The sequence below is a fragment of the Microtus oregoni genome, unplaced genomic scaffold (genome assembly GCF_018167655.1).
Source record: "Microtus oregoni isolate MIOR12 unplaced genomic scaffold, Mior012 000015F_ref0000493, whole genome shotgun sequence".
In the NCBI taxonomy this organism is placed as follows: Eukaryota; Metazoa; Chordata; class Mammalia; order Rodentia; family Cricetidae; genus Microtus; species Microtus oregoni.
In genome coordinates, this window is record NW_024543074.1 from 10,253,257 (window position 1) to 10,280,249 (window position 26,993).

A 26,993-nucleotide genomic window follows, 5' to 3' on the forward strand; every position below is an offset into this window, starting at 1 on the left:
GGATCTCTGTGAGTGCGAGGCCAGCCTGGTCTACAGAGTGAGTTCCAGGATAGGCTCCAAAGCTGCTGAGAAACTCTCTCTCTCTCTCTCTCTCTCTCTCACACACACACACACACACACACTCTGTTAAAAGTTAGAGATGGCATATATCTGTAATCCCAGCACTCCTACACAGGATGGGAGGTGGAGACAGGTGAATTGCCCAGAGGCTTGTGAGACCATGGTCTGCAGTATATAGCATGGAGGCCCCAACAAGATTCTCTGGCCTTCAAACAAGCTCTGAGACAACATACACATGAACCCATGCATGCGCACACAGGCAGGCATGCAAGCGCGTGCACACACACACTAAATAAATAAATGTAAGGGGGCTGGAGAGATGGCTCAGTGGTTAAGAGTGCTCGTTTCTCTCACCCATGCCTGGTGGCTCACTCTGCCTGGAACTCCAGCACCAGGGCATCTAGCACTCTTCTCTGGCCTCTGTGAACACCAGAAGACACATACACCGAAGTGAAAATAAACAAAAACTGGGAGCAATAAGATGGCTCGGCACATGCTTCTCTGCAGAGGACCTGAGTTTGGTTTCTAAAACCCACGTCAGGTGTCTGTAGCTGCCTGTAATGTCAGCTCCACAGAGTCTGGTGCCCTCTTCTGGCCTCCAAGAGTTCCTGCACTCAGGTGCACATAGCCACACACACAGACACAGAATTAAAATGTTTTTTTAAAACTTAAATACATCTTTTTTAAAAGAAAAGGGGAAAAAAGCCAATAACCAGAAAGAAACATTCAAAGCTATCTTCTGGCCTTCCTGAAGGGAGATAATTTGGAAAAATTTCCAGAAAGCTAAGCTAAGATGGTCCAACCATTGCCAAGTTTGAGGTGGCTGTGATAATTAATTGGCACTGTCAACTTGTTTGGATGTAGAATCACCATGGAAACACACTTCTGAACAGGTTTGTGAGGGTAGATCCAGAAAAGTTAACTTGTCTCCCCATGGGGTCCCAGACTGAATAAACAGAGACCTGAACTTCAGCGTTCGTCTTTCTGTTTCTTGGTTTCAGATGTCCCCCTCATTCTCCTGCCTCCAAGCCTTCCTTACCGTGACGTCCCTGTGAGCTATGAGCTGAAATCAACCCTCACCCCTTAAGTTGCTTCTTGTCTGATGTATTATTTACAACAACAGCCGAGTTTCTGACCCAACAGTGTTTACAGTCTCTCCCTGAGGTCAGGCAGGCTGCCTCTGCCTACCCTCTGAATGTCATAAGGAAGCCAGCTAGAGGCCCGTCCTTGAGCCCTCTCTTCCCCCTACTTCCTCTGCTAAGGGCGTATAAGCTGGAGCCCCACACTCTTTTGCCAAAGACCAGGCACTCCCACCCAGCCTATACCCTGTAAATACACAAGATGGAATGGCTAGCCTAGGACGGCTCACAAGCCAAACCTGTCTCTTGTAGCATGCCTTGTTGTTGGGCTCCCTGTTACAATGGTCACACTAGCTGGGGACATCAACTCAGCAGCAGTTGCTAAGGCTGCCTCACTTAAGCATTCCAGGGCTCCAGGGCAATGAAAAGGCTGGTCTCTAGGAGAAGTGTTAACAGGGTCCAGCTAGGCTGAGCTCTCGCCAAAGTCCATGCACAACAAGGGTACCAGGCCCCTCCCTGGACACAGCCTCGCGGGAACAAAGCCTTAGAAATCAATCAACCCTTCAGGACGCACCTTTCTGTGTGAGCAGATCTCGGTCCTCCCTCTTCCCACTGGGGGAGGCCAGAGTTCACATCAAACGTCGTTAATCATCTTCCTGGGGGTGGGGGCTTATTGGACAGTCCTATTAATCAGAGGCCTATCACACCCGCAGCCTGGCTGGGTCGCCATTGTCCTGTTCCTCACCTATCATAGAGAGATTAGATTATCGGTGACAACTGAGACACCCTGTGAGTCACAGGAAGGCTGGAGAATGGGGTTGCTGGTACTTTTTTTTTTTATTAGTATTTATCCTCCTGGTCTGAGGATGAGCTGTTTCTTGTCTTGTCACACTGCATCCTTTTCTTCAGAGAATCAGCTTTAAGAATCCAATTTGTAAAGCCAGACAATCATCGGCAAAGCCATAAAACAAAATTTTTAAAAAGCCTCAGTGACTTTATAAAAAAAAAAGATAAAATAAAGCAGAAGGATTAAATGGGGCCTGATAGGATTAGAAAATAAGTTGTGTTTGGCAACAATTAATCTCTGAGAAGCAGGGGCTCTGTGAACATAAACAGGCAGCAGCATCCACAAGGAAAGCGGGGGTTCACACAGGTTCATCGCCGGTACCCCTGGCCTCCTTCTAGGGCGGTGGTTCTTAGCCTGTGGGTTGTGAGCCCTTTGGCAAACCTCTGTCTCCGAAAATAGCTACATTATGATTCATAACAGTAGCAAAATTGCAGTTATGAAAGTGGCAACAAAAATAATTTTCTGGTTGGGGGTCACCACGACATGAGGGACTGTATTAAAGGGTCACAGCCTTAGGAAGATTGAGAGACACACCTCTAGAGTCCGAGGCCCAGTGTGGACCTGGAGTTAAAAAAGAATGAAGGGCTTCAAAGCTTTCTCCCAACTTCCCAACAACCAGTAACCTCCTACCAAGCAGACCGTGGCTGTGAAGCAGTCCCGGGAACCCAGCTCTCTACTCCGCCCTCAGTCACTCCGCCACTACTGAGCCAGCTCAAGGTGAAACAGCCACACTAGCCAGGTGCAGGACCTAGGGACCATGGAATCGGAGGCTACCTATGTAGGTGCCTCCCAGGTGGAGAACAGGAGTCCAAGGCAGTGCTTAACACAGAGGCGGGGCTCCAGAAAAGGAGCAACAGAGGCCTGTCCATCCTGGCTGCTGCTTCCTGATGAAACATAGGACGGGAATTCCTGCCTGTCAATCAGCCAAGGTGTGTGTGGTTCGGGAAAGTTGGGGTTTTATGTGAATACTCTTTAAGTGTTGGCAGTTTAGCCGACCCCCCCAAGACACACCATTCGCTATTCATATTAAACAACACCTATGGTCCATCCCATTTGATATCGGGCCTGGAGTTTGTGAAGCTGACTCAATCTGTCTCAGTTCAGAGAAACTAATGACTATAGCAGTCATATGACTAAAGAGAGGTGGGGCCAATCTCAGAATAAGGCTCAGACTTCCACCACAGACCTGTTTGTTCCAGCTCTGAACAGAGGAGCCCAGAGGGGAGCCATCGGCAGGGTCACTCATTTAAGGTGAACAAAAGTGGTAAGAATTAGCAGGGAAGTCTAGACGCCACCCCTTCATGTGGGTCCTAAAAGGTCTCATCTCTAAATGGGGCTGTGAAATAAGAGAAGGGACAGATCAGACAGGACTGGTAGCTGGTGGCCCTGCCTCTGATGCTGTATTCATTTCATTTCCTCACATGGCAAACTAACTCTGAGTGAGTCTCAATGTGTGGAGACCTCTATAAGCCTAGGGCAGTGGGACAGGGGGCTCTTCTGTGGCCTTTCCATTAGAGCTTTGTTGAGAGCAAGATGTAAGTGTATCACCAGGTTGGCCACAGCAGAGTCCTGGGCCTGGGGAGCCATAGTTTCTTTCCAAAGCCTGGCTTGGCCACGTACTAGTTCTGTGACCTCAGACAAATCACTGAGCTTCATTTTAAGATGGACGTAACATCTACCTAGGGAGATGGTTGTGAAGACCGAAAGTGGCGCAGAACAGGGGAAGAGCCTTAGCTGAGGATGGGGATTGCTCAATGGTTGAAAGATTTGCTGTCCAAGTGGGGGGGGGGGCAGCGTTCAGATCTCCAGAAACCACGCAAAGCGCCAAGTAGACATGATGACCAGCCTGCAAACCCAGCCGTGCAAGGCAGAGACTAGGGATCCCCAAAGCAAGCTGACTAGAGATATTAGACATACCGACGCGCTCCAGTTTTGATTGGGAGGCACTGTCTCAAAAAATAAGATGGAAGCAATGAAACTGAGAAAGATCCCAACACCCACCTCTGGCCTCTACCTAGGTGCTTGCTCACCCAAGCATCTGAGCATGTGCACACATGTGTGTACACACACATGTAGACATAGATACACACACACACACACATACACACACAAATAATAACAGAATTTCAGAAATTGTTCTGATTCAGGCTGAGCATGCGGGTTTATGCCTGTAATCACAGTACTCTGAAAGCAAAGACAGGAAGGTCCAGAGTTCGAGGTCAGCCTGGGCTATGCGACAAGAGCCTGTCTCAAAATAAAGTAAGAAAGGGCTAGGGATGTGGCTTTGTAACGTACCAATTATTTATGACATGTGAGGCCCTGGGCTCATGCCTAGTACTGCAAGCCTGGAGTGAGGGAAGGCTGGGGGAGAGGAATCGTTCTGGTCCAGCTATCTAATTTGAAGAGCAATTAACATAAGATCCAAAGAAGGGGGAGAAGGTATTTTCTATGGCAGGCAGGAATGTGCGAAAATCCATACTTCCTTACAGGCCTGGGTCCCTTTAATCAGTTCCCGAGGCCCGTGCAGACCTTCTTGTTTTCCTCCTGTGATTTCAAGGGAAACAGGGAAAAGTTCCTTGTTTTATTTCAGGGCAGAGTCACTCAGGCCTCTGGGCCCCCAGATAATTCAGCAGTAGCAGCAGCAGCAGCAGCAGCAACGTCGACTCCACGGTGTCACACATCCGCCCTGTGCTCCTTGAAGAAAGATTTGTGAGACAACTCTGACCGTGTTTGGCCACTGCAAGTCTGAGACAGCTTCATTTTTAAAAAGGATTGTTCCCCAAGGCAGCTTCTGATCGTTAGTGGAAGGTGGGACCTCAAAGCAATTCTGGCATGTGGGGGAAATCCCGCACGTAGCGTCATGGTCAGGCTGGTTGATCATTTGTGAAAGTGGAACCATATTAACTGCTGGCAAAACTTGACAGGCATCACGCCTGCCTTTGGTAGGTGATTAATTGAAGGCTGCTGGCTGGAGGTACTGGCATGGGGTGACAGGCGCGGATTTGGTGCTTTGATAGACCTCAGGACAGATCCTGACTCGCCACTTGGCTCCTAGGCCTTGGGTTAAGTTTCTTAAACTCTCTGAGTCTCCACTTATTCTTGTTTGAAATGAAGGTAATAAAACCTACTTGGCAGGACTTTGAAGAATTAAACAGGAAATGTATGTGATCAGGAACTGTGAGCTGGCTCCACCCCACCAAAGCGATGCCTAGAAGAGCAAGGCGGGTGTTCGTCCACGGACAGATGTTCACTGAGTGACTCTCTCGTATGGAGTCCCTTTGTCAAGTGCTGGCCACGAATCAGCTCAAAGCCAAATGCAGGTTCATGTCAGCTAAAAGGAGAGAGCAATGAATACGTTCCTGCTTTGTGATTCTGTCAGGCCTCTGATCTAAGGGCCAATTGTTAGGCTATTTAAATGAGTTTGCCCCCCTCCTTGGAGCTGATCTGGAATCCGAAGTTGGAAGCCTGGCTGAGTTCTGGTTCACAATGCGATTTTGGATTTGCCGATCTTTTTGCAACCTGATGCCATCCAAAGAGGGATGGGTTTAGAGAACACATTTTGGACAGTCTAGTGAGGATCTCCGCCCCATCTTCCTGTTGGGGAACTGGTCCCTGAGAATGTGCACCCTCTCTCAGGAAGGCACGATGGATTAGATTTAAGGTGGGGGCGGGGAGAGGAAGCCCGAACCCCAGAGCCTGATGAGAGATAGTAACCAGTTGTTGGCCCTGAGTGTGCTGAGCTCAGCCTTCTGCCCACCTTTTCATTCAGTCTTCATATGAGCTCTTTGGAATGGATACAGCCCTTTTCAAATGAGACCATTTTGGCCCTAGGCCACATAGCTCCCATGGGGCAGGGTCCACACTTAACTGCTTGAAACCTACACCGGGACTTGATGTCTAATGCGCTGGCTTCCTATACGCCTGACAGGGACACTCACACTTTTTTCACTCCTGCATCCTGCCCCATCTGGTCATGAGGGGTGGGAGGAGCTCACTTCACGCCCGGCAATGTCATGCCCATAAGCAGGGTTTTAGGTGCCTTACTTGGGGCCATTTCTCTGCACACCTGGATTCAAGAGCTCTCGTGAGTAGCAGCAACACAGGCATGCTCACGTGGGCATGGATCCTTAGCTACAAACACAAGACTGAGACCTCGCCCGGACCGGAGTGGGGGAGGCAGCTTCTGTTTCGTTTCAGATCCCTCCATCCCTCTAGACATTCGGGGACCTGCACCCCAACAGGGCTGTTGCAACTAGTCCTCACCTGTGTTGTGTCCTTGGCTCAATGACCTTGCCAAAGCACTCACCCCGCAGCTTCGTTTTGGAGCGGAGGGTTTGAAGAGAAGAAAGGCAGAGAAGAATAGTTACAACCCCAAATAAGCCTATTGGCAACCCGGGAAGAGACTCGGGGCTGGAAGAATCAAAGGAGGAATTTGTAAGCGTTCAGTCACCTGAAATCGTGGTGCTTTCCTCGGCTTGCTTAATAAAAGCTGACAGCCGGCATTGTTCCACCAAGACAAGGTGGACCTCAGTGACAGGGCGAGGAGAACAGAGGGACAAAGGCACCGGCTCCAAGGAGGGGGCAGGGGAGGGGTTAAAAAATAAAGAATGAGGGCTGGTGGGGGGTGACTCTTAATTGGGGGGCCTGGCAGGAGACCCTGGGAATGGCAGTCACTGACAGCGGAGACCAGGGGCTCCAGATGGCTTTTTGTCTCCGTGCAATAAAAAATACAATCTGACAGGCCCTGGGATGGGACTCGAGAAACAAAAGTCTTTAGGGTGGGGCAGGGGGGGGAGCTGGAGTGAGAGTGGGCTGGCTTGAAGGTATCAGAGTCAGAGAAAGAGAGAGAAAAAAAAAGTAGCCGTATCTGCAAGCTGTTCAAAGGATGCCTAATTCCAGAGGTGTGGGGACAAAGCCAGTTGCTTCCTGGTCTTGGCAGGGGGACAAATTGGTACTGCATTGAATGTTTGGCTCTTGAAACAAGGTAAGACTTTGCCAGTTGTACACGGATGTGGGCTCTTTGCATCCATCCCCCCCACCCCCAGCAGCCCAAGTCGTTAGGGGATGATATAAGGATACAAGGCCTCCTGGTGCAGTTTAATTGCTCATAGACCGGAAAGTGATGAGCTCCATCGAATCGCACAGACGTCCTGTAGGAGACCAGCTGCCGTCTTAATGTGGCTTCTCAGAGGGGAGACACACCCCCACCTGCTTCACCAGGAGCGCACAGACGTCCGGGGACACAGCGGCGCCCCTGTGGCCTCTGATGGGGCTGTCGCTTTTTATTAAGTAATCTGTGCCTTTCAGATCGCTGCATGTTTTCCTCCCAATGGTCTTGGTTGCTGTGTAGGCCCAGCACATGGCAGGATCCCAATAAATATTAAACAGTGGCGACTGGTGACATCTCCAGATCTCATTGTAGGGGACACTGTGTCATCCAGAGGGATGGACCCCCATATAGGAAAATGGCGTGGTCACAGTGGCCAGATAGCAGGGAATTTAAGGGATGAGGATCCGAAGACAGGAAAGTAGTGCGGGAAGATTAGTGGGGATTCCGACATCTGCTGAGGATGTAAGAAGATTGGCATCTCACGGAGTGATGGGGGAAGAAGCAGCAGAGGCCTTTTCGAAAGGCAACACATCCATGTTGATCAAAATGTAAATGCGCAACCCTCACTGCCCAGCTGGCGCAGGCTTCCATCCCACAGCAGAGCTACAGATATGTGCAAAACTGGAGAAGGATGCAGCGCTGATAAGAAAGTCCGTGCAATGTGAGAGAAATTGATGGTGCCTGGTCTAATATTCTACAGCTATTAAAATATAATGGGGTGGAGAGAGAGATCACAGCCAGTGGCTAAATGTGCTTGCTGAGCAAGCCTTGCCGCCTGGGTTTGATCCCCCAGAACCCACATAAACGTAGATGAGAACCAGCTCTACAAAATTGTCCTCTGACCTCCACATTAGCATTGCAACACGCTCCACCCAACCCCGTGTCTCCTACACACACAATAATAATAATAGTAATACATTAGAATTGTTTTTAAAATGGGCTGGGAATGTCGATCACTGTTATAAGTACATGCTAAGCTTGTAGGAGACAATGTCTAAGTCAATCCACACCTGTTAACGTAGAAAGAGCTTTAAGATGTGAGTGAGGCAAGGAGAGGAACATGTGTAAACAATGTGTACAGCCTGATGTTGTATGTGTAACAAAAAGAAAACACAAAGATCTAAATGTTGGTCTGTGAGTCGATCTATCTCATAAATGCAGAGGCAGGGCTGAGGTTGTTGCTGGGTGGTTGAGTGTTTACCTAGCATGTGTGAGGCTGGGGGTCCAACCCCCAATGTTACAAAACAAAGTAAAATTCATAGGCAGCGGTTACCCTTGGAAGATTTTGGCAAGGGGTTGGCAGGAAGAGGATGGAAGAGGGGCACTTGCACAGGTGCTTTGTTCGTTTTTTGAAAGGGAGATGTGGGCACCACTCATAGAATTTCAAGTTTCAAAGACACACTTGACAACATTAATGCATTTGCAGCACGCACTTTGGAGTCTGATCACGCCTGAGTCCCAGTTTTGCCCTCCCGCCTCCTCTGTTTATAATTTCAGGCAAATTACTGCAAATCTCTAAGCCTCGGCTTCCTCTTTTCTAAGCTTCCTCTGTGGTAGGCTAGGGGTGGTCCTACAACCTACCCCGCAGGGGTAGTGAAAGAGTTCATTGAGATGTGCATGGAAAAGGTCAGTGCCAGCCACACACTCTGGTCCCAGCCATGGAAGACAAGTGGTCCCCTTGCCCTTTGGCCATGATGGAGAAGTTGAGTGTACAGGGTACCTTTCTTCAAGAGACCTCTAGAGGGTGAGATGGCTAGGGAAATGCAGGTCCTTGGATGTCACGGGGTTTTGTTCTTTAGTGGCGTACCTTCTTTTCCCCCAAACAATGACAGACTAGAAACACCATCTGCAGAGCTATGAGCTCTTAGGCAGAGGCATACTTGAATAGTCAGCATTTCAAGTGCTGAAGATGGAAAATACAAAGAGGGGGGCGGGATTTAATCTGAGATAAAGGGGACAATCCCCTAGCAAGGACCTCAAGTAGACTGAGAGATACACACAGCCCCTTAACATCTCCGAGGAAACTGAGCCCAGAGAAGATGCTACGCCTTCTGAGATGCCAAGCAAGTAAGAAATTCTGAGTTTCTAGTCCAATGCTCAAGAGAAGCACAAGACAAACTATTTACATAACTCAAAAGCCTTTAGTATCCATCTTAAGATGAAAAGGAAGCCAGCAAAATCAATACATTTTATTTAGCCCAATATAGCTAAAATACCATTAGCTATTATAGGTAATATTAATTAATTATAAATTAATTAGCCGTATAATTTATATAAAAATTACTGAGACATTTTATGTTCTTTCTTTTCATACTAAAACTTCTAGTCTGACATGTTTAACACTTAACAGGGGTCTCAATGAGAACCAGGTATGTTTCAAATACCAGTTGTTCATGTCTGGTAGCCTCAAGATGAGAGGAGGCATAGCCCTAAACTTTTGGGATCTGCCTGCAATCCAAGAGAGCATGTGTGGTAGGGTCAGGTTGGGCTGTTGAGTTGGTGCAGACTGGAGACTTGGGGGAAAAATCCAGGATTTGGTAGTTGGCCAGTCGCTGAGTGGGTACAGTGATTTGGTGAGAAATGTCCACCATAGGTCCATATATTTTAACACCCGGTCTCCAGTGGTGGTGCTGTCTGAGAAGGTTATGGAACCTTTAGGAGGTGGAGTCTTGTTCATTAGGGGTAGGCTTTGAGTGTTTACTAGCTTCAAGTCACTTTCTGTTCTCTGTCTGTGTTTCCAATGTGTGGACAGAAATGTGATCAGCCAGTTCTAGCTCCCAAACAGTGTTACCAGCTGGGAATCAAACACTCAACACCTAAGCCGCTCTACACTCAAATCACAGCAGTTTGTAAGGTGCGGTTCTTTCTACTTTCGTGTTTCCCCTTTGTTGTCGCTGTCTGCTTGGTTGCACATTTTCATTGGTTTTATGTTTTCGTTTCTGAGGGGTTTGTGTGTGGCTTTCTAGTTGATCAGGAAGTGATGAGTTGGAGGCCAGCCTGGGCTATATAGTTCTAGTGCCAGCCTGGGACACCTAGTAAGACCTTGTGCGCACGCACACACACACATACACACACTCACACACTCACACACGGTGGGAGTGGAAAAAGAGAAGTTCAAAGCAGTGTGGTCAGCTGTGTGAATAGAAGAAGAACTTATTTTGGTAGCTGAGAGGAGGGGGAGAGTTGGGGCAGTTGTAGACTCCTGAGCTGATTGACATCCCCAAGTTAGAGAGGCTGGGGAATAGCTGCTTTCTCAAGGGAATTTCCTTGAGGGTCTAGAAGCCACCCCTGTCCAGAAGAAGCAGGGATTCATTTCCTGAGGCAAGAGTAGGCTGGCCATGGGCAATGAGGACCTACAGTTGCTACCTATGGGATAGGAGAAATAGCTCCTTGTCCCTTCATCTGTGGCCTGGAAGCTAAGAGCTAAAGCTGAATGGTGTCTGCCAGAAATCACACAGCCAGAAATAGGCTGAGAGCTAGAGACAGGGCTCGGGGATATAGTGCTTGCTAGCAGAACCCTGGACTGAGTCCATCCCTAGCAGAAAGACAGTGGGAGGAGCTGAGTCTGGCCTTATGCAACTGCAGGTGATGAAGGGAGAACAGGAGGGATGGGGGGAGAAGCATCAGGCATTGTCAGAACATGCTTCTGCATGGGTAAATATGGCGCCTTCTCATGCTACCTGCACAAAGACAACCGAGTCCTTGTTTGGCTTCTTCAGAAAACAGGAAGTGACATCCAGATAAATGACTAACCCAAGTGGGCTGTGGGGACAACTGGATAGATGAGAGACCAGGACTTTCATGTTCTGGGAGACCAGATGGCTTGGGGAGCACTCCCAGGGTCCATCTTGAAGACACAAAACCTAATGATTAATAACTTTGGGGGAAGACAGTCTGAGACTCAGAGGAGGACCTGCAGTCTCCATCAGCAGGGACCGTAAGATACTGAAGAAACAACATCATTTTATTCCATGGGGTTCTTATCAGAAAATGGTCCTGGCTGACACAATGGAGAAGCTGAGGGGACCCAAGGAATCAACCCCCTGCCTCTATAGGACTTGAAGTATCAGGCAAGATCTTTGGGGGACCCTTGGGAGAGGCTCCCCTGAGTCTGACGGTTTCTGCCCGCCAAAGGAATGTTGACTGAAGGGTTAAATAATTTTGGTACCTAAAGATGGCCATCCATTCTCCTCATTCAAACATCCCAGAACCAAGCCCACAACTTCCCAGTATAGAACTGGCTCCAGGCTTAGAGCTGACTTAGACATGGAGGCAGGGGACTAGAGTAAGATGTAGAATTTCACCGCCTTTCCTCAGTTTCCCAGCTCTGCTGTCCTTTGCTCTCATCTAAGGTGAGAGAGGCTAATGGTTCTACCAACCCTCGAAGATTTAGGGCGAGAGGATTAATTAATGTGGCTAACATGCTCTGAGATCCCTAAATGAGAGCATTAGCTAGGGGCCAACATTACTAGAGTGATGGCGGCTATTAGGATCACGCTACTGTTATTACGTTTGCTCTCTCAACCCTTAAATCACACTCCATCCCGCAATCGCTTGCGTTTTATGTAATTATAGCTTATATAGGTAACAAATGAATATTTCCGCAAGCCTGGGAGAGAGCCTGCTGCATACATTAATTTGCTTGATTAGTTCTCTATTTGATATGCTTTGTCCCCCCAAACCCCCCTTTCCTGCCCAGCTTCAACAGAACATTAATGAGTTTTAACACCTTGCAAAAATGGTCTCTGTCATGGGAATACCTCGAGTGTACTCTGGGTTTTAAATCCACACGTTCGGAGGCCTCCTAAAGGTTAGACAAAGGTTAACAAACAATTAATATGTTGAATCAGTGGCTAAATCTGTTTACCCAATCTCTACAATCTAAAGGCCATTAGCCGTCAGCCAGCCTCTTCACATTGATCTCTCTTTCCTAACTTCACCCCCTCCGCGCTGCTCAGATCCCTGAATAATTTGAGTTAAAAAGAAAGGAAGGAAAAGGGAGAAAACATCTTAGTTGAGAGCAGTAATTATCTCTGCAAAGCGTTTGGGAAAGTTTTGGGTTTCTCGCTGTTTAATGCTCACAATCATGGAAGTCCTGATGGACTGATGAGTGAGCCACACAGTTGGAGAAGACACGTGAGGTGGGTGGCGACCCCGCCTTCACTGTGAGAGGAAGACAAGGCAGGCCCGATGTGGAGACTGGACCTAAATGGCCTCCTGTTGGAGCCTCCCCTTGTTTGCAAGCAGAGGGTGGAGAACAGGCAAGACACGCAGACCCCGGGGGCTAAATGCAAGAAGGCTTCTGGCCTCCCTGACATCTGGAAACATTGCAGGGAAAATGGAGACCAGAACGCTCCTCCTTTCCTTGGGATCCAAGACAAAAAGGGAAAAGAAGAGCCACAAGTAAATGAAACCGTGTGATTACTACCTCCTGGTAGGCTCCTGAAGCCCATAAAGAAATCTGTTGTTGGGCTGGAGAGATGGCTCAGAGGTTAAGAGCATTGCCTGCTCTTCCAAAGGTCCTGAGTTCAATTCCCAGCAACCACATGGTGGCTCACAACCATCTGTAATGGGGTCTGGTGCCCTCTTCTGGCCTTCAGGCATACACACAGATAGCATATTGTATACATAATAAATAAATAAATATTTGAAGAAAAAAAAAAGAAATCTGTTGTTTTCCCCTGTTGTTTGAGTTGCCATTGCTGGTAGTAATGATGACCGCAAAAGTGATGATAATGGCCTTGATGGGAGGGTCAAGAACCATTAGAATCCAAGTACCTGAGACAAGGGAGATGTTTCTCCCTGCTACACTGTACACACACACACACACACACACACCACCTTTTTGCTAGTGCTAGGGACCGACACAAGGTCTTGCACATGCTAGGCAAATGCTGTACCATGAAATATATTCACCAGCCCTCGACTTCTTTGAGACAGGCTCTCACTAGTAGCCAAGGCTGAGCTCCACCTCACAACCCTCCTGCCTCCACCATCCAAGTGCTGGGGTTACAAGTAGGTGCCACCATGTCTGCCTAGACCGTTTTAAAGGAATCTTTCTAGCCACACAATCAACCTCCAAGTTTGGCATAGCAAAAGCTGTGACTGCAGCTCTCTCCTCTGCACGGTTTGAGTTTCTCTCCTTTTCTGTTATTTTCTTTTTAATTTATCTTTATGATGTTTTGCCTGCATGTATGACTGAGTGAGGGTGTCAGATCCTCTGGAACTGGAGTCACAGACAGTTGTGAGCTGCCATATGGGTGCTGGGAATTGAACCTGGGTCCTCTGGGAGAGCAATCAGTGCTCTTAACTGCTGATCCATCTCTCCGGCCCCGAGTTCCTCCCATTTAATCTCCATGTTTTCCACCAAGCTCTCTGTTTGGATGACCTGACCACGCTTGCACACAGACTGCCAACTCTGGCCCCAAGGTGTTTGTTCTCTTTGACAGCATCTGCCATGTGCTCTGGGGCCTTCACCCCGTGTGCCTTGCTTAGGTTAGCCCATCACTGGCAGAGACAGCTTGGAAAATTTTCAAAGGCAACATTGTTTTCTGGTGGAAAAAAAGTAAATGTTACCAAGGACTAAAAGCCAGCTCCTAGTCTGGGCTTTGTCCGAGTTGGTGTGTAGGGCTCAAAAATGGTAACAACTAGACTTGGAGATGTGGCTCAGCTGGTAGAGTGCTTGTCTAGCATGCGTGAAGCCCTGGGTCCAATCTTAAGTAGCACATATCTATGTTCTGAATTCTTGGGGGTGTGGGTAGGGGCAGGAAGATCAAGAGTTCCAGGTATCTTCGGGTATATCACAAGTTCAAGGCCAACCTGAAATACTGAGGGCTCTACTTAAAAAAGAAAAAAGTATAGTGCTGAGGGGGATAAAGTGGTTGTCTTGCTAGTACCTGCGTTCAATACCTAAAACACATTTAAAATAATATCTCTGTGTGTTTGCAGTCCTATTTTGGGGAGGCAGAGGCAGGAGGGTCCCTGGGGCTTATTGGCCAGCCAGTGTGACATAGTTGGTGAGCTGTGGAACACGGAGAGAACCTGTCCAAAATGAGATAGACAGCATTGTCCTCCAGCCTTCACACACATGTACACACACACATACTCACCCTGAAAATGGCACTCAAGATTGCCCTCCAGCCTTCACACACACGTACACACACACATCCTCACGCATGCGTGCGCACACACACACTCACATTTTAAAAACAGTAACAACCAGAAAAGCACTCCCCTGACTGCGAAGCCTGGACAGCTGTTGAAAACAGCCGGAACCTCTGGTTGTACGTGAGCGAGGTGGCTCCCTTTAGGAAGGGGGTGCATTGGGTCCTCAGAGTGCTCTGCTCAGGAGCCAGTGTTGACAGACTTAGTTGGTGCGCTGTTTGGGAAGGCTAACTTGTTCAGTTCTGCTCCCGTGTGTGACATGTTGCTGTGTGTAAATACCTTTGTCTCTAAGTTCATGGATGTGGACAAAATGACATTTGTGAGGGCATGTGCTGGACACGCCTCTGACACTCAGATATGCCTGCCACTCACCACTCCCAGTTCACAGGAAGGAAAAGGAGACCAGAGATGGTGAACTTCAGCCAGGGCGCAAGGCTGGGTCAGGAGGCTGAGAGGCAGGGGTCATATAGTTAATATGGATGAAGCTAGCCGTGCCCAGGTTCTTCACGGTGATCTAATTCCCTTCCATAAGAGGAAAGAATGTTTTATTTAACAAGAATTGTACAATGTCTCTTATCCCAGAGCACATCAGATGAGCCATTCAAGCCCTCTGGCCTTTTTCCTTTACCTGGAAATGAGGGTGTTTGATGGGTAGCTTATAATAGCAGAGGAGAAACGAGAAACGTCGTAAGTATCCAACAATCATAATATGGAAAAATAAATGGCAGTGAATCTCCTTAGTATATTATCTACCATTAAAAATAAATTTCACAAAGAGTTTCATAACATCCAAATGAGTTCATCTATCACGATAATTGAATAAAGCAGGGTACAAAATTACACGTTAGGTATTATAATATTACAGCTACTGAAAACACCATGCCTAGGATGCTGATGTGTTTTGGGGTGGAGGGACTGGTGTTTACAGTTTGGAAATGTACCCAAAAATGAGAAGGGGGATGGACACATGGCTTAGTGGGTCAAGCACTCGCCACGCAGTTGTGAGGATATAAGTTCAAATCCTCAGAACCCATGGAAAGCCAAGCAGACCAGTGTTCCTGAGATGAGACAGGAGGACAGAGACAAGAGAAACTCTGGAAATACTGGAAGTGGCAAACAGCACAGTGACACCGCCTCAGACAAGGCGGAGGCGAGGACCAGCCCCTGAGGCTGTCCTCTGACCTCTGTGAGTGCCGCGGCTCACACGCCATGGTACAAACACGTGTATGCTCACACATACACACACACACACACACACACACACACTGAAAAAGATTGGTGAATGGCAGATGAATAGGAAATGCTGATTATAGAATCTAAAATGATGGGTATAGAATGTTCACTTTTATGTACATCTGGAAATTTTCAAGATAAAATGTCGGAACAAGATGTGTAGAAAATGAGATACTGAAAAGCTTTCTCACCTTGCAAACAGTAGTGTTTGTATGAGGGAGCTATGAGTGGCTCTCCTTCCCCCATTTCTAACATTCCCCTGCCTCAGGCCCCCATTGCTGCGATAACAAGGTGCCCAGAACTTACACACTTAATACTATATCCATTCATTATTTATCGTATTCCATTTGGGACTGAAAACAATTTTTATTTCACATTCCAGTTGGCTGGTGGCCCGTTCCTAGGCTGGCTTTGTTTGGGCTGGCTCATGCAGCTGCACTCAGTGGGAGGGTTGACAGGCTTGGGGATCCAAGAGGCCCTCCCTTCCACAGTTGATACTAGTGTTGGCTGGCAGGAGGCCTTGCTCTTCTGATGACCTTTCAGCCAGGCTGCATCATGGATGTAGTCTCCAGGCAACCTTCCAAGACAGCAAAGGTAGAAGGTACAGGTGGTAGCACCTCCCAGCACTTTAGAGGCCGAAACCGAAAGACAAAGAATTCAAAGCCAGTTTCAGCTATGTCGTAGGTTCAAGGCTAGTCTGGGTTACAAGAAACCTTATCTCAAATTTAAATAAACAAACAAGTTTTAAAAAAACAAGGAAGAAAAAAGGAACTACGGACACATAAGCCCCAAAGTTGCACAGCCCATCTCTTTGCCCCATTCTATGTAAGGCTCAGAGCCAACCCAGACATTAAAGGTAGAGAAACAGACTCCACTCTTGAATGGGAGGAGCAGCAAGGCGTATTGTAAATAAATGGTTGTGACCTTCTATGGAAATGAACCTCAAGCCCATAACTGGATAGCGTAATGGGATGCTTGCTGCAGTGTTTCCACCTTAGTACACAGAGAGAATAGAAAGAAACAGTAGGAAGTTCCAAAGAGAACAATGGGTGCATTGTTACGAAGATGAAAGACTTGAGGCTCTTACTAAGAAGAGCGGTTTGCAAATCGAAGACCGGGGTATCAATCCACACACCTATGAACATCTGATGTTTGACAAAGAAGCAAAAAAATAACATAGAAAAAAGAAAGCATATTCAACAAATGGTGATGGCATAACTGGATATCAACATGTAGAAGAATAAAAATAGATCCATATCTATCACCATACACACAACTCAAGTCTGAATGGATCAAAGACCTCAATATAAAGCCAGCTACACTGAACATCATAGAAGAGAAAGTAGGAAGTACACTTGAACACATTGGCACATAATATATAATCCCAGTAGCACAGACACTGAGAGTAACACTTAATAAATGGGACCTCCTGAAACTGAGAAGCTTCTGTAAAGCAAAGGACATGGTCAACAAAACAAAATGGCAACCTACAGAATGGGAAAAGATCACCAACCCTACATTGGACAGAGGTCTGATCTCCAAAATATACAAAGAACTCAAGAAACTAGTCACCAAAAGAACAAATAAACTGATTAAATTTATATCAATAAAGCAAAATTATAAAAAAAGAACAAATAACCCAATAAATAAATGGAATACAGACCTAAACAGAGAACTCTCAACAGAGGAATCTAAAATGGTTGAAAGACACTTAAGGAAATGTTCAACATCCTTAGTCATCAGAGAAATGCAAATCAAAACAACTCTGAAATTCTATCTTACACCTGTAAGAATGACCAAGATCAAAAACACTGATGACAGCCTATGCTGGAGAAGATGTGGGGTAAAGGGAACACTTCTGCATTGCTGGTGGGAATATAAATTTTTACAGCCACTTTGGAAATCAGTATGGTGATTTCTCAGAAAATTAGGAAACAACCTACCTCAAGACCCAGCAATACCACTTTTGGGTATATATCCAAAAGATACTCAATCATACCACAAGGACATGTGCTCAACTATGTTCATAGAAGCATTATTTATGATAGCCAGAACCTGAAAACAACCTAAATGCCCCTTGACTGAAGAATGGATAAGGAAAATGTGGTACATTTACACAATGGAGTACTACACAGCAGAAAAAATAATAACATCTTGAAATTTGCAGGCAAATGGATAGATCTAGAAAACATCATATTGAGTGAGGTAACCCAGACCCAGAAAGACAAATATAATATGAACTCACTCATAAGTGGCTTTTAGACATAAAGCAAAGAAAAACCAGCCTACAATTCACAACCACAGAGAACCACAGACAACAAAGAGGACCCTAAGAGAGACATACATGGATCTAATGTACATGGAGAGTAGAAAAAGACAAGATCTTCTGAGTAAATTGGGAGTATGAGGATCATGGGAAAAGGCAGAAGAGGAAGGGGGAGGAAGGGAGGGGAACATAGAAAAATATATAGTTCAATAAAAACAATAAAAAGTGGAAAAAAACTAAAAAAAAGAAGAGCAGTTTGTTTGGATTCATGGTTCTGGAAGTCTGAAGTTGATGGGCTGCATTTGTTGGTGTCCTTCAAGAGTTTTGAGAGAGAACTAGGTCCCACATGGCGAAAGACAGGGAGTAGCACGTACATGTTATCCAGGCTCCCCTTCTCATAAAACCACCAATCCCGGTATCTGCCCTAGGACCTCGTCTACTCCCAGCCCCCTCAGTAATCCCACCTCTGAACACTGTACTCTGGCAGTTTTCACTGTCTGAAGACCTCCAGAGAGAGATTAAATTTTATCACATAAACCCTTGGGAACACACTCAAGACCCAAGTGACAGCAGCAGGAGCTTCTGGGCCACCAGGCTGGATTTCTAGTTCACGTGGCATTGGGGCATCACTGGCCTTCTGTCTACCACAGAGAACGCTGTGAAAGCATGAAGCAGGGTGAAGAGAATGGGCCTGAGCATGTTGAGAAAGAAAACACACAGCTGCCTGCAGGGATGCAGAGATGAGAGCCACTCAGAGGATCTGGCTTCTCCCCTGGAATGTGAAGGAAGGCTGCAGAGAAACTGCTGCCTCTTGTCTGAAACTTGGAAGGAGATGGCTTGCATGGAAGGTGACTGAGCAGGGTGAAGCAGGGAGCTGCACTCCCAAGTTTTGGTGGGGGTAAGGGTACAGTACAATCTCCCATGAACCAGATACAGACATGCCCTGCTAGACAGAAATCAGACGCGGACATCAGAGTCAGGTCCATTTCCTGATGATGACGTGAACATAACTGATTCTGTTTTAGGAGGTCGTTTGTTTATTCCCGGACACCCAGACCTGAAATAACCACACAGAAACTATATTAACTAAACAACTACTAGGCCTATTAGCTCTAGCTTCTTACTGGCTAGCTTTTACATCCTAAACTAGCCGTCTCCATTAATCTGTGTATCACCACATGGCTGCGGTTTACAGAATAAAGTTCTGTCCCCAGCATCTGTCTCCCTGGGGGATTACATGGCGTCTCTTTGACTCCACCTACTCTCTCTCTCTCTCTCTCTCTCTCTCTCTCTCTCTCTCTCTCAACTAGAGAGCCTGGTTGTATTCTGTTAAGCCATTGGCTGAAAGCAGCTTCTTTATTAACCAATAAAAGCAACACATATACAGAAGGACTTCCCACACCAGGCTGTCACAGGTGGGCAGCAGGGAGAAGCTCTGTCCAGGTAAGACCAGCCTTAGGGAGAAGCGGGACTGTGATGACATTTCCTAAGCCAGGCATTCCCAAGTGGCACTGGGGAGCTGGAGACAAGTGAATTCCTGGAGCTCACTATGTGTATGTGTATGTGTGTGTGTGTGTGTGTGTGTGTGTGTGTGTGTGTATATATATGTGTGTGTGTGTGTGTGTGTGTGTGTGTGTGTGTGTGTGGCATGACTTATGGAGAGGGGGAAACATCAATTCTACTTTTAAAAAGAAAAGAAAAAAAGGAGCTTTGTGCTCTACATTTAGAAGTGTGGAGCTAGATGAGACAGTGTCCTGGCAGGAACCTACATAAGTCGGAGAGGAAGGAAATGAGGCAGGCTCTTGGAAATCAGGAAGTGGGTTTCTTAAGGTTTTGTGTTTAAATAAGACTACAGTATTGAACCAATACTGTGAGCTCTGGGTCCCACAGGCAACCCAAAGAGTGAGATCCTGGCACCTTCCCCAGAAGATCCGGCACTACCACAATGTTTAGGTCCTTAATGTAACCCTCTAGCACAAACACAGTCTTACATGTTCCAGAGAAGCAAGCATGAAGCCTGCTTCCAGATCACACCAGGGAGAGATCTTGGGGATGACAATGCTTACAGCAGCTCTTCGGAGAGACCCCAAAAGAGCTCGTGTCTCTTGACTTGAGCCAAGACTTGACGCCTTTTATATCTGAAGAAAGAAAATGGTTTTCATTGTTTAAAAAGAACTGGCAGGTGAATGATGAACAGGGAGGGGGGTGGGCAAGCCACACGGGTGGCCTGTGGGTCACTAAAAGGTTTCATGCATAGATTTTTTTTAATCCTTAAAAACAGAAGGGAATAGTCAGATCTGATCGAAATGGTCAGATCTTTCCTGCCTAGCAGCCAGTCCCTGGCAAGGTATTTATTGATTGCAGAAGTGACCACACTGGGGGGAAAGGCACTCTGAAGACTGAGGCTAAGCTCTGAACATTGTGTCAATGGCTGGCAATTAGCATACGAGTGATCCAGGCTCCTCAGAGGAAGAGCAGACCAGGTCTAAACTGACAGGGCCTGATGGATGGAGTCTCTACTCCCCACTCCCATGGCTCCCTGAAAGAGCCCCCTGCCTTGCCGCTGATTGCAACCAGTGGCCTGTGTTTCATGCATTTTCCCTCTGTACCTGAGCCTGAATGTCCAATCCTGGAGGGTTACTCCTTCCATTAGCCACTGATTGCTTAACATGCCCCCCTTGTGTCCCTGATTTTGTTCTCAATTTGAGAGGCTAGGGAGGGAGCAAGATGCTGCTGTCATTGGTGACAGGCACACGCGTAGGGGAGCAGGGCATTCCTTTTCTTTTTTTTTTTTTTTGCCTCCTGTAGCCTTGATTGGTTAGAGGAAACAAATGTGGGCTGATCACTTGCAAGGACGCACAATGCACCACATCTTCACCAAGAAGTACATCTGCTTCCAAACCCCACTGGTCCTGATGGAGGTCTGCAGTCAGCTGATCTCCTTGACAACAGACAGAAGTCCCTGTGGAGCCATGGATAGCTCTCTCCAAGACCAAGGTTTCACTGTCAGCAGCCATGTGCACCCCAGCCAATTCTAGCCCTTGGTTCCTTGTGGTCCTCAACACTGTTCATCCTCCAATATCTTCCTGTCTTCCTGAATGTATAGCAAAACTACATTTCCCAGCTGCCCCTGCAGCTAATGGGTGCGATACTACTAAGAGGTTCCTGAAAGTCTGTGACTGGAAGTGAGAGGTACCATGTCTAAGCCACTGGGACGTGTGGCTGTATCTCCTCGAGGTTCTGCCCCTTTCCTTAGAGTTGGAGCCACAGCAACTCAGCCTCAACCCGGAAGACGACACCCAAGGATGATGGGAGGATCTTGGGTGGAAAAGTCAGCTCAAACTATTACACACGAGGCAAGAAAACACCCTCATGCCCTAAACTACTTATGTTCTTATGTATCTTAGTCACAGCAGCCAAGCCAATGGACCAGTCTATCCTATAGTCCTCAGGCCTACCACCCAAAAACATGACGACCCCACCCTAATCACAGACTCCAGAGAGAAGACAAGAGAAAGGGTTTCCATGGCGAGACAGGCCAGCTCTCAGCCATAACCCAAGTGAAACCAGAGGCCAAGGAGAGCAGCCCCAAACCCTTCTCACTTCTCCTCCTTCCTTAATTATATTCCCATTTGTAATCCAGACCCTGTCATTCTGTCTCTCTTAATGGCTAGTTTCTATTCTGGTTCTTTCTCTACCCTATTATCTTTTACAATATTCACGAGCTCAGGGGAGGAGGGGGTAAGCTGGCCCGTCCCTTTTCTCTTCGTCTTTTTAAATATTTCAGTTGTTCCCAATCCTGATTTTTGCATTTCGATTTCCTGTGGTACAGTAAATTTATCTTGGTCATTCAATCAAGTTCTCTCCGTTATCTCTCTGGCTCTGGGCTGACTGAAAATACCTACATTATCTTTGCCGCCCGAAGTGCCAACCGGAGGAAAATCTGCAGATTGCCTTGATAGGGAGTTGTCTGAGGGGAACCTTGGAGCTGCTGCACTCAGCAGGACAAGGACACAGTGGGAAACCTCCCCTGGTGACTTCCTTTCAAGGTTAAACAAGTGCTGGCCTCTTCCTAGGGCTTGTGAGAACTCTTCCCTTTAGCCTCTGTTCAGAGTCAGGCTTTCCTCTGGGCCTTGTCCTTCAACAGAGTGAGCTGCCTATGAGCCTCACCCCACACCTGACCTCAGACAGCATGACCTCTGACCGTCTGCAACTCAGAGAGCCATTTTTGAGTCAATGAGGGCTGTATGTATAGCACCTGGTGTAATTGCAAATCAGAGTTCCAAAGGAATGTTCCTCCTCGGCTTCCTAGACTGGGGTGGGGGATGGGGGGTTGAGACAGACACATGCCATAGTCCAGGATGGCATCTAATTCAGGATCCTCTTGCCTCAGTCCCTTGAGGGCTGGAACTATGTACATATGGCACCATACCTGGCTAGAGACACTTTCTTTAATTGTTTTTAGAAGTATTTGTTTATGTATATAAGTGTTTTGCCTGTATGTATATATGTATGGTCACCATGTGTGTGCAGTGCCTACAGAGGCCAGAAGAGGGCATCAGATCCCCTGGAACTGTAGCTACAAACAGTCGTGAACCTCTATGTGGGAGCTGGGAACCAAATTTGGGTCCTCAGCAAGAACAGCCAGTGCTCTTAACCACAGAGCCAGAACAGCCAGTGCTCTTAACCACAAAGCCATCTCTCTCCAACCCCACGAGACCTTCTTTCAGTTGTCATCCCAACTGAGGACCAGAGCACGGTGATAGTGGCAGATGCAGATCTGTTCCATCCAAAAGGGACAGCTGATCTAGAACCAAGTAGTATCCAGTGGGCTGACCTCATGGCATAAGCCAAAGCCCATGGCTCTGGCAACAGGTAGGCCTGGCCAGCTTCTCACTCACTGGAAACACAGACAGCCCTCCACTGAGCCTCGGCTGGCTCCTTTCTACCCTGCCCCTTTGAGCAGCACGATCGGGGAACTCACAGTACCTGGGCCGGGGGGGGGGGGGGGGGGGGGGGGGGGAGAAGGTCACCACTCAGCAACCTCCAGTGTGGGGCTGATCAACCCACGTGGATCCAACTATCATCTTGTCTCATCTGTTTCTAACGCTCGGCTTGGCCTCCTGTAGCCTTTGTCTTGATGTAAATAAGGAAAGCCCTCCTTTGGGCTCTCTTCTTTCCTTCTCCTTGGGCTCCACTGCTGTTGGACCCCCTGGCACACGTCAATCTTTTCCTCCCATTGCATCTGAGGACTCAGGTTAGAAGACAAGGAAAGAACAATGTTTGGATCCGACCAGATGGACCCCTCTTAGCAAAGCTCATGAGCCATAGCCTATAAGCTTTGGTTTCCTCTGAGGCCTTAACACTTAGGAATCGCATTTATCTTCCTGTGAAGGAGACCTGATCAATGTGACTTGAACAAGATAAAGATTTATTTCTCTCTCATCTTAAAAGAAAGAAAGAAGAGTCCAGGGTAAGGCAGCCACATCTCTGTGATTTTATTCCGCCAGCCTGAGCACACAGCTTCGGTCAGGAAGGCTTCATCATGGCCGCTGGCGCGTCAGACATTGTGTGTACCTTCCAAGTAGTGGGTAAGCAGAAATAGCCAAGGAGCTTCCACCGGTATCTCCCTGACCATAGCTAACCGAAAGAGAGACTGGAAACAGCGTTGTCACTTGGGAGTCTATCCAGGGTCCCGACACTAAAGCAGCAGAATGGACACAGCCGAAATGACAACTCCGAGGGCCTACTACCGGAGTAGGGGGAGGTACGGAGCAATAGGGCACAGCCCCGAGCCTTTACTCTCTGTCAGGTCTTTGTTCTCTGCTCTCTTCTGTGCTGGGTGGCCACGACTATAAGAGACCTGAGGTAAATAATTTATTAAGCAAAAGTTTACTTAGCTCATGGTTCGGGAGGTTCCTATGAAAGTGGCCTCGGTGCTTTGGGCCTCCAGTGGGGGTACTGAATGACAATAGCAAGAAGTGTGGGCAGAGGGACTCTCCTCACAGCCGGGAGACAAAGGCGGAGCAGGAAGAGACTGAGGTCTCCAACACCCTTTAAGGACACGACCTGGGTGACCCTAGAACCTCCTTCTAAACTGCACCTCTGGAAGATTCTGTCACCTCCCAGTAGCACCGTCCTGGTGACTTTCCACAGCCCAGCTCCGGCATTGTCTAGGCAACAGGAGTGGCCGCGGCATTGAGCTCACTGTTGGCAGCTCCAGGTTACCTGATTTCTGTGGGGTTCTGTAGAAGTCTCCGGTCCTCCGACACATAGGAGGCGCTTGATGCACCTGTGCCTGTCAGTACTCCTCGGCCGTGACACTTTTAGAATTCATTTTTATTTCTAGTTATGCACATATGTGTGTGAATTTGAGCATGCAGTGCAGTTGCCCTCAGAAACCAGAGGAGAGCATTGGCTCCACTGGACCTGGACTTCTAGGCGCGTGTGCTCAGAACTGGACCTCTATCCTCCACAAGATCAACAAACGCTCTTAGATGCAGAGCCGTCTCTTCAGTCCCAGCAGTGACATTGTTCTTGCCCGCCTGTGACTCTGCTCCACACCTTGTCTGAAGAAAGACTTGTCTTTGGGATCAGTGGAGGGTGAGGGGCAGAGGAAAGTGACCATGCTTTCTCTTTAAGTCATAAGGATAAATAATCCTCCATTTTCTGCTCCCTCTTCCCAACAGAAAGGCTAAAGTTGAGGGAGAACAGGGCAGAGGTGTGGGCTGATGGTTTTATGTCCTTTCTGCTCATCTAAAGTCAATTCAGCATTGAAAAGTTAGCCCTCCCACCTACTCATTGCCAAGGGTGACGTACATACGTCATTCCAGGGCTGGGGCACAATTTGGACCTGAACCAGTCTAGAACAGAGATCAGCAACTGCCGGCAATTCAAATCCAATCTAGTGGCTATTTCATTTTTTTTATAAATAAAGTTTTTGATATAGGTATGAATAATTTGCATTGGTATGGATTTTAAGGTCAATTTTGTTATATGTATATGTATTTCTGATCTTGATTAAGGTATTGTGATTGTGTAGTTCATTTTTAAAATGTAATGTATAATTAGGAAATATAGGTTGTTGGTGGATAATCATAAATAATAGTCAAGTTTGTAGTCATGTTACTTAGATTTTCTAGATATATATTTCAGATAGGCATTCTTCATATCTCTCAAAGGCTGCAGAATATGGCATTTAAAATATTTTAATAACTTAGGACTTTTCATGACAATGAGACATGTCTGCTCCTGGCAGCACCAATCTACTTCGAGTGGAAGATGGGCATCGAAGAGGCTCGTTATGGAGTTTGATAGCCATTTGGGCAAGAAACTGTTCTTGCCTGGACTGTTGCATAAAATGGACACAGAGAACTCGCAGAGAGAGGACTGCTGAACTTGCCTAAAGGTGAGACGGTCTTTTGGGTTCATGACTCATGAAAGAGTCTGCGAGACATTCTGCAGGACACAACAGATAGTGACTGAACTGCCTTTGAAATTTCCTGCTTCATGGAAAAGTCTGCTGGATACTATGGGCCTGAAAGCTGAAGATGGATGCCCCAATGGTACAGAGGAACTTTGGGTGACTGTCCAGGCAGTGAGATGTCTCTGTCGTTTATTTCTTATTTGCTTAGGTAATATTATATCCTTCTGGAGTCTTTGATGGAGTTGAAGAATGGATAGTTATAGTTTTCCTTAGTTATGATAAAAGATATAAATATTGTAACTGTAATTCTTGCTTGATAACTGTTTTGCTATATGTAATTTTACTATGTTAAAATGAAAGACTTTGTTTTGTTTAAACAGAAAAAGGGGAAATGATGTGGGAGTCTGCTGTTTTGTGTTGATTTCATTGGTTAAATAAAGAGACTGCCTTGGCCCTTTAAGAGGACAGAAAATTAGGTAGGTGGAGTAGACTGAACAGAATGCTGGGAGAAAGAAGCAGATTGAGGAGTCACCATGGTTCTCCTACCGGACACAGATGCAGGTTAAGATCTTCCCTGGTAAGACACCTAGTGGTGTTACAGGGATATTAGAAATGGGTTGGGTCAATATGTAAGAGCTAGCCAATAAGAGGCTGGAACTAATGGGCCAGGCAGTGTTTAAAAGAATACAGTTTCCGTGTAATTATTTTGGGTATAAAGCTAGCTGGGTGGCGGGAAGCAGCTACAAGTTTTATTGGCACACAGCTGCACTCGTGCTTGAGTATTGCCTATGCTGTTTTTGTGTTACACCAGCAGGGTTTAGTTCACCAGCTGCAGCACAGATAAAAAGCCTAACATTACTACCACCTGGCTCTTCACAGAAATTATGCAAGTTTTCCTCCAAGAGAAGGAAAACACTTAAAAATATACATATCAGGGCTGGTGAAATGGCTCAGTGATTAAGAGCACTGGCTGTCTTTCCAGATGACCTGGGTTCAAACACTCCCAGCACCCACATGGCAGCTCATAGCTGTCTGTAACTCAGGAAGTCTGACACCATCACACCAATGCACATAAAAAATAAATAAATTATTTTTAAAAACATTTGTATCAGCAGGCACCATATTTCAAATGTCCTAATGGACAGCTGTGTGTCAAGGCACAGGGAAGAGGAGGAGAGCAGGAGGGAGACATGGTTAAAGACTGCCCTAACCTGACCCACAAGGCTTCATTTAACAAGAAGAGTAGACCTGGGCAGCTTAACACTGATTTTTAAAAAGAAACTATTGATTGGGTGTGCCAGGTTTAATGTTCTTATAGATTCCTAATAAGATATAAATTAATCTGACCCATTTGAAAAGCAAGTTGGAAAAATGTATTACGAGCCTCAGACATGTTCCTGCTCTTGGCCTCCTCGTTCCAGTTCTGGGAATCTATCTGAGTTATAAACCAAAATGTCAGAAAATCTTTATAGGCGAACATATCCACTGCAGTGTGACCTGGAGTCTAGAGCTGCTGAGATGGTCGGTTGTATAGGGGTTGCAGCAATTAGGCTAAGGCTACGGAATGTCCGATGCAGTGGAGCTCAGATGATGTCCCCAGACAGTTCAGGAGCTGAGATCCGCGTCAGTGAATGGCCCGCGAGGCTGTGTGCACTCACCGAAGCTATTACATCATGACCAGAGCACCCCACATTCACAGCAGTGATCTTTAGGAACGAGGACACTGATGCTCCCTGTCCCACACTCATATGCTTTCTCTTTCTGTATAGTTCTTTCCAGAACATGGTTTTATTTCCCTAATGGAGAAT